Raw genomic sequence first — 9019 nt, 5'->3', positions numbered from 1 at the left:
TCTTGGGCACACACGCACACGTGCCGGGCGTGAGTTTTAAGCCACCGGGTCCAGGACGCAAACCTCGGTCGACTACATGGGAGTCCAGCGACATAGCCATTACACTAACTGCTGGTTCCCCAGACCTGGAGTCTTGAGAAACATGCCAGGCAGAGGTGCATGCATGCGAAAGGTCACAAGAGGAGGGAGAAATGGAGAAGATATTGTGGCGTGACTGTCTCCAGGAGGTCACTTTCTCACTTGTCCTCTCTCCTTCTTTGTCTCTCTCCCTCTCTCTCTCCAGCAAGCACATGTACCTTGTGTCTAAATTAATAAATCAATTAAATTAAACAGTAGAAATTAAGAGGAGCCAATACATAAACCAAAAAGATTTTACAAAGATATTCAAGAATGTATGATTTACAGGTTCTTTTCTTTTTTTCTTTTTTTTTTAAAGAATTATTTATTTTTAATTTTATTTATTCATTCATTTATTTCAATTTGACAGGATAGAGGTACAGAGAGAGAGAGAAGGAAGTGAGAAAGCAAGCCACCAGGTCTGGGACTCGAACCATGGTCAGCCATGTGGGCGTGTCCAGCGTTTTACCAACCATGCCACCTGCTGGTCTCCACATGTTGTTTTCTAACTCAGATTCATTTAAAGTCACTTAATTAATAGGGGATTAGGAAAACCAGAATATTTATTAACTTAATACAGTTTTACTAATGTCATACTTGAATGATATTTTTAAATCTCTTTATACACTTCAAATATATTAATACTAGAGTCATGGAACTATACATTTAGAACATTCAATGAACAGAAAGCATAAAATATAGAACTTAATTGGCAGACCCAATTTTCATTAAATTAACCTAATCAGACTTACTCTTAGTAAAGAAAAAATCTAATACCATCTTTCAGGTCCAATGTAGATTTTGAAATGTGATTCTTTAGCACTTTCCTCCCTTCTGAATTCCAGTTTCTAGGTCAATGCAGCTAGCTAAGGCACGGAGTTTGGTTCTGGGTGAATGAATGAAACACCTTCTTCAGTATTTCTTTTCACTGCTCTTTTAGCTTTCCCTTTATGGGCCTTCCCCCAGGAGCATTTAAACTACACACTAATTAGAAGGTGAAAGAGAATGTGTTTAAATGAAAATTGCGATCACTTACATTGTCCCACTCTGTAAAACCTCCTAAGAACATTCTAGTATGCTTTTTAGTACCTCTGCAGTACCACATTTTCTTTGTAATTCTTCACCCATAACAGAAATATGTTATACACATCAAAGTATTGACAAAAGACGTTACCCGAAAGCAATTTATGGAATCGCCTGCTTACTTGATGCCCTGTAGATTTTAAATTCCAGAATAAGTCAGGATAGTCTGATTCAAGGTGGGTGAGAACTACAACTTTCCTGTATAAAGTAAGATAAAAAGTATGTGGGACCACCAGTTGGCATAATGGCTATGTCGCTGGACTCCCATGTAGTCAACCGCGTTTGGAGTCCTGGACCTGGTGGCTTAAACTCAGGCTGGATGCATGTGCATGCATGCTCAAAATCCTGAGAGAAGAATGGAGGAGAAGGGATTGCAACGTGGCCATCCTCCCTGAGGGGTGATTTCTTGTTTTCTGTCTCTCTTTCTGTCTCTGTCTTCCTGGAGAGCACACATGCCCTATACCAAAAACGTCTCCAAAAAAAGAAAAAAAAAGATAAAAAATATGCTTTGGAAGTATGCCTATGGCCACTTCTTAGACTAACTTTATACATGGGAGTTTATAGAGCTTACAGATATAGAAGTTAATTTCTGTTCAGATATTCTGTGGAGACACCCCAGATTTGTGTCAACTCGAAATAAAAAGGAGAAGTGATATAACACACCAACATGGGTCTGAAGGCTTATTACAATGACATTCTAGGTCCTCGGCAAGCGTCCTCAGTGTCAGGAAATAAAGCCCGTGCTGCGCAAGTGCTCTTTGGGTATGTTTTTCCTTCGATCTGCTTTATACAGGAGATCTTTAAAAAGTTCAAAGAAATGTGTATTATGAAAAACTATGCATAGATTTCAAAAAAATCGCACCAAATAAAACTCGTACTCTGACTCCATTTTCCGTGAACTTTATAAAGTACCCTGGTATTCTACAATTCTATCGCCCTCCCTGGCGAACTCTAAGGAAGGTAGCTTCTCTTCTACATGTAGTTTTACTCATTATTTCACTGTAGACCAAGACTTTTGGGTGGACGAACTTGAAAGCCCATTTACTCTTTTCATCGTTAGTATTTCCCCCAACTCAGAGATAAGTGTCATTTACCTAGTGTGTCTTTTCGGTTTAGTTTATGTAAAGTTAAATCCATAAACATTCCCATGAGAGGTAATCACCGGAGGATTACTGCCAAAATCCAAATAGCTTTCCCCTCACATATGCTACTGTTATATGCATACGTTACTGCACACGCCCAGGAGAAAGTGCCCCTAGGTGTTTTCCGAAGATGATCTTCGTCTTCCCACATCTTCACACAGCCATAGTGAGATTGTCTCTGTGACTAATGAGACGGCAAAATTCTCAATTGTCATCTTTTCTGTATTTTGGCTTTACCTGTATTATACCTGAACTGCTAATGTTATTTTTTTTCACCTGATGATTTCCAGTTAACTTTTTTTGTTAAGCTTTTATCTCATAAATCTGTATAGGAGACTACAGTGAGTAATCCTAGCTGAGTAGTTAGTCATTTCAGTAGATGGCTGTCTTTATCACTCCTTTTTATGTTTAATTAGCAGAAATAAAGTTTGATCCCTTGTCTTTTTAGTTAAGACACGTGTGTGACTTTTTATAGCAGTTTGTATAAATAAATGCTGGCCTCAATGTACTTTCCTGCTGCTATACAGCTATTTAATGTTAAAGAGCATTGTAACAAGAGTCAGAAGACCTCTCAAACCTCGATATACGTAACTCCATTTGTAAAGCTGAGCAAGGGTTAGTCAACCTAGGTATGCCTTCCTTTCTTCATCAGTAAAATAAAGTAATAGGATGCTCGCAAAACCCCTTAGAGCTCTGATGTTTCCAGCTTAATATAAAAATTTGTCTAATACATTCAATTAAAATTAAATTAAAAACTTCCTTCCCCTGATGCTTTTATTATTAGTCATTACTACATATTCCGGATTTGTTGTACAGATATATAGACTTCCATTTATACTATGCACAGTAAATGAAACCCTGCCTTCATTAATGTAGATGTAGTTTCATGCCTTATGCATGAAGCTTGGGGATATAAATATATTTGTGTCTTCCTTTCTTCCTGAAATTCCCAGATCCCAGACTTCTATAGGTAAGTGTTTACAATGCTGAGATCTGAAATTTTATGTCATTGCACAGTCTGAACCTCTGCAATCTGCAATGTTTGTTTATCCTTACATAATCTGGCCTTCCCTCTGCAGTAAATGAGAGCTTGTCAGGAAGAAAACCCAGCGCTCTGGGAGAGCTGGTGACCTCAGACTCGCAGCATCCAGCTGGCTGCAGGCCATGCAGGGGTTGTGCTGTCTGGTTCTCTCCCCATGGCCACTGCTTGTTTGGGATGCCTTTCTTAACTCAGTTTACATGAATAAACCATAACAGTTTCTGCCCTTCCGGAAGCATACCTAGAAATGTGCTACATAGTATCAGAAAAAGTGAGCTAACTGTGCATGATCAGCTAAAAAACAACAACATAAAAAAACAAAACAAAACGAACCTAGGACTAGAACTAGAATTAATGCAAAGGGCAGAAAATAAGATCGGCACAAAGAAAAAGGTTACTTAAGGAAAGACTCCAAACAGGAGATTAGAGTAGCATCAGAAATCGACTTCTACTTGTCCAATTCTTCCCACGGGCTACATGAAAGCAGGCAAGCTGCCAGCCCAGTGTGTATGGACCTCAGAGCCAGGAGCTCAGCACACAGAACCCAGAGCAGTCACTGCACCATGGCTAAAGAATCCCCTTCCTTCAGAGAGGCAATCGGGTTACAGAACACTGTATTCACGATATATTTCTAAAATGTATTTATTTTCTTAATTGCCAGAGGATGTGTGTGCTCATCAAAGAGGAGCAGAGACAGGGAGAGGAAGACAGCACCCCCAATAAGGTACGTCATGCTGCAGTCCCTTCTTTCCTCCAAAGTGTCAGGATCCGGGGCACTTAAACACACGTGCCTAGCATTTCTTTTGTTTTTGCCACAGGACACATGTGCTTATAGGTCATAGACAGAGAGACTTGAGGGGGTGGAGGACAACCGATGATGGTGCTACAATCCCCTCTCCTCCATTTACTCCTCCTTTCAGGATTGTGGGCATGCATCCACTCATTCCTCGTACATTTTGAAGACACCGGGTGCATGACTTGAACTACAAAGTTGGCTATGTGAAATAAGTTGCCTTAACCACCATGCCATCAACTGGCCCACCTAGCAAACTTTTTAGGCCTTTGGAACTGAGTCTTGAACCACAGTTGGCTATGCGCAATTGGGTAGGGACTCTAGAATATCACTTGAATAAGAGCCACTTAGCATAACAAATACCTGCATTAGAATTTAGGTGGCAAACAAGCCATATGTGTGTGTATATTATAATACATCCTTAGGCTACATGACTAGCCCCATGATATATTTTTAAATAATAGAAACATTTCTGCTATGTAACAATCATGTCCACTTAAGGAAGTGACAGACATTCTGCTTTCTACATGAGAAAAAATCGTCAACACTTCAGCCAAAAATACAACCTTTTCTTTTCTTTTCTTTTCTTTTTTGGAGAGGATTTTTGCTATGGGGCGCGTGCGCTCACCAGAAAGACAGAGAGAGACAGAGAGACAGAGAGACAGAAAGCGAGAAATCACCTCCCAGGGGGGATGGCCCTGCCGCAATCCCTTCTCCTTCATTCTCCTCTCGGGATCTTGGGCATGCACGCACACGCGCCCGGCGTGAGTTTAAGCCTCTGGGTCCAGGACTCGAACCGCAGTCGACTACGTGGGAGTCCAGTGACATAGCCATTACGCTAACTGCTGGTCCTCAAAAATACAATCTTATAACCCAAGTCACTTCTGAACTTCCAACATTACTAAAAGACGCATTGTCACTTCACGCAGGCAGTAAAATTGAAATCTTAATTCTGACAGATGAAGGTTTGCGAAGATGCCAGCACGGGCCTTCGCATTGAAGTACAGTTTTACAGGAAGAACTCCTAGGTTTAGAAAGGAGTTCCAAAAGGAGTATTTGTACAGGACTATGAATGGAAATGTAAACAAAGAGAGAGAGAGAGAGAGGCAGAAAATAAGACTTGTTACCTAGTCTGACTCTTTACCTACAGAGAGAAAACCCAGAGAGGTAAAGCGAGTTGCCCACAGTAGCACAGCAGTAAGAGGGAGAGCGCGTATGTGCAGGCATTCCTCTAGCACTGCAGCTCCTGTCCTGACTTCCGGAGTAAGACAGGATCTGAAATGATACCTTACATGCTAAGTGGATACTTTATGATGCAAATTCCTCAAGGAGAAAGGTTTTTTCCCTAGCCTCTCTAATACCTTTCCCCCTCACTAAGACTCAGCTTCCTCTGCCACTCCTTTATATAACCAATCATCATTATTATACTTTAAATATGCGTTCCAATTTCCAAGTAGAGAGCTGAGCGTCTTCGGAGGTTAGAAAGAGTGGTAGGATTTCAAAGAGAACTTGGTGGAAAGCAAGAACAGCGATGTACAGTCAAGTACCGAGAGCAAACGTCAGGTCAAGGAATACCTCACCACGCGCAACACAGACATCTGGAAAGTTCGGAGGACAAACCATCAGTATTGGTCCTATTTCAGTTCTCCCCAGTTTGCGCCTCCTCCGGTCAATATTGGTATGTTGCAGCACAACATTGGTGATGTTACCTGAGGCAGTCACTGTTGGCCGTTCACCAACCCTCGTCCATCCTGTGCCATGGCCCACTACTAAACTATTTCCCAGCATCCTTTTCACTTGCCAGGGTAGGGATGGGCTGGAGTTCTAGCCAATAGAGCTGTGAGAGAGGTTATGTGCATTGCTTCCAGATCTTGCTCAGAAAAACACTCTCCTACGTGATTTTTCTGTTTCGTTCTTTGTTGGTCTGATGCAAATCAGCGCAATAATCTATACAATCACGAGGAATCACAGTAAGATAGGGGGTGGGGGCTCTAGAAGTCACTGGGATAAGAACCACTTGGTATAACAAATACTTGTTTTGGAACTTAGGTGGCAAACTAATAAGCCAAATGAGCCGTATATGTGTGTATTGTAACATACACATGCACTATGGGGTTTGTTACAGAACATAACCTCAGTAACTAATGCCCTGCCTAACTGGTTAGAAGCACATTTTTTCCCCATTCTCTTCACCTTGCCTGGAAAAAAAATACAGACACACACACATACACATATATATATGTACATATATATATTTTTTAAAATGACTACTTCGTAAATGTTTGTTTTGTTTGTTTTGGTTTGGTTTTTAGTTTATTTATTTACTTATACTATGATGGAGAGAAACAGAAAGACAGAGAGAGAGGGACCCCAACAGGCCCCCGACACTGAGATCCATCCCACTCAGCCAGCCCTGGATCACGGGCTTGTGCCAGGCATACCCCAGAGGTATCCAGACACAAACCCAGAACCTTCTCAGGTGGGACAGACTCTCCAAGCGTCTCATTTTACTGTTGCTACACCATCTGCCCCTGCAGCCTACATGCCCCATGGTCTGTGATCAGGAAAGGTCCAGGCCTCTTCTCAGGGCCACAGCGGCCCTTCTGCCTCTCAGCACAGAGCTGACGGCACTGCTCACCAGACCGGTGTCCCGATGGGAGTGCGTTATGCGTGGACAATGTCCATAATGTTCAAAAATGCCAACTAGTAGCTCATATTTTCCAAGATATTTGCATTTATCAGATACTTTCGACGTCTGAATCCAAAGTTTGTTTTTCCTTAATGTAGATACTCCAATTTCTACATCAATAGTGGTAATGATGGAATTTTTTTAATTAAATAAAAAGGAATATTGTCTTTTTTTGCAGGAAACTGGGAGTGGAAAGATGTTCTCAGCCTCTGACACTATTTTCAATGGTTGTACATGAATACCAGTTCCACATTAAGTCAGTGTAATCTGGGACACAAGTATACTTTTCAATTTTCTTATTTTTAATAAGTCTGTCTCACTGGATTTTGTTATATCTGGGATATGTTTATTTTTTCCATTTATATAGATCTTCATACTGTTGTTTTCCTTACATTTTTCCTGTGTACCCCTGGCATTCAGGATTCATCAAAGTGATTGTCATGATACATCATATACTAAGTTATATGCAATATTTAGCAATTGGATAATCAGTCAAAAATTAAGGCTCACTGCCTTTGGTTTATAACTAAAAAAAAAAAAAACACAAAACAAAACACACACACACACACACACACACACACACACACACTGCTTAATTTGCCCACAGCACAAGGATTCCCACAGGGATTGGGAGCAGAGTGGGCGAGCACCTCCATTCTCCACCTGGGACAGTAATTCTCACTTCCTACCCTGGTCCTCTCCAGTGAACACCTAAACTACCTACACACTATCCGAAGACTGGGTGAGGCAAAAACAGTTAGCCTTATCCTTAGGAAAGGGTTTATACCCTCAGACATGGGTGATTCTCTGTGCACATTGTATGCACACGTCAGTATTCTTCAAACTCATACTTTTGAATTGATACATTTCTGTTTGTTTTTCTTCTGATTCTTTGATGCTAAAATCTTTTGCTTTTAACAGTTTTTATTTTGCGGGGGATAGCTATATCATGATACCTCTCCACTTTCAATTAAACTTTTTATAAAAAGAATCCCCATAATTATATGCTTCAATAATTAGAAAGAATAGAAATTTTCATCCTAATTGAGAAATGTTCTGGACCTATTTAAATGAGGGCAAAGAGAAATTGGGAAAACAACAAAGCTATAATTAAATGGGCACTGTTTCTAGAGGCAATTAAGTGTGTATTAGATCTTGACACTTGTGAGGATAAGGTGACAAATGAACTTGCCGGTAAGAGTGTTAGTGAGAATAGAACATAGTGGAGTGGGTCCTTTTAAATTCAGATATGTGGAGTAATTATGCAGTTTCTGAGTCCAAATGCCTCTGTAGAATAGCTTAACTGAATCATTAAACTACCAGGTTCACCAAACGTGACGAAAATTTGTCGCCAGCTTAAAATTAAAGTGCTAGAATTCAAAATATGACATAAACAATAGACAAGTGTAATTTTTTTCTAATATTAGAGGGAATGCCAATGTAATTTTTCTTGGAATATACTTACACAACAGAAAACTTGGCCGTGGAGTTTTAGTTATTTTCAGACTGACCCAGCTTAGGATCAGCGGATGGCATAAGGGTTGCATCATTGGACTCCCACGGAGTCCTTAATGTAGATACTCCAATTTCTACATCAATAGTGGTAATGATGGAATTTTTTTAATTAAATAAAAAGGAATATTGTCTTTTTTTGGCAGGAAATTGGGAGTGGAAAGATGTTCTCAGCCTCTGACACTATTTTCAATGGTTGTACATGAATACCAGTTCCACATTAAGTCAGTGTAATCTGGGACACAAGTATACTTTTCAATTTTCTTATTTTTAATAAGTCTGTCTCACTGGATTTTGTTATATCTGGGATATGTTTATTTTTTCCATTTATATAGATCTTCATACTGTTGTTTTCCTTACATTTTTCCTGTGTACCCCTGGCATTCAGGGTTCATCAAAGTGATTGTCATGATACATCATATACTAAGTTATATGCAATATTTAGCAATTGGATAATCAGTCAAAAATTAAGGCTCACTGCCTTTGGTTCATAACTGAAAAAAAAAAAGACACAAAACAAAACACACACACACACACACACACACACACACACACACTGCTTAATTTGCCCACAGCACAAGCCTTCCCACAGGGATTGGGAGCAGAGTGGGCGAGCACCTCCATTCTCCACCTGGGACAGTAAT

The sequence above is a fragment of the Tupaia chinensis genome, unplaced genomic scaffold (assembly GCF_000334495.1).
Source record: "Tupaia chinensis unplaced genomic scaffold, TupChi_1.0 Scaffold000223_1, whole genome shotgun sequence".
In the NCBI taxonomy this organism is placed as follows: Eukaryota; Metazoa; Chordata; class Mammalia; order Scandentia; family Tupaiidae; genus Tupaia; species Tupaia belangeri.
This window is presented reverse-complemented; position numbering follows the sequence as displayed.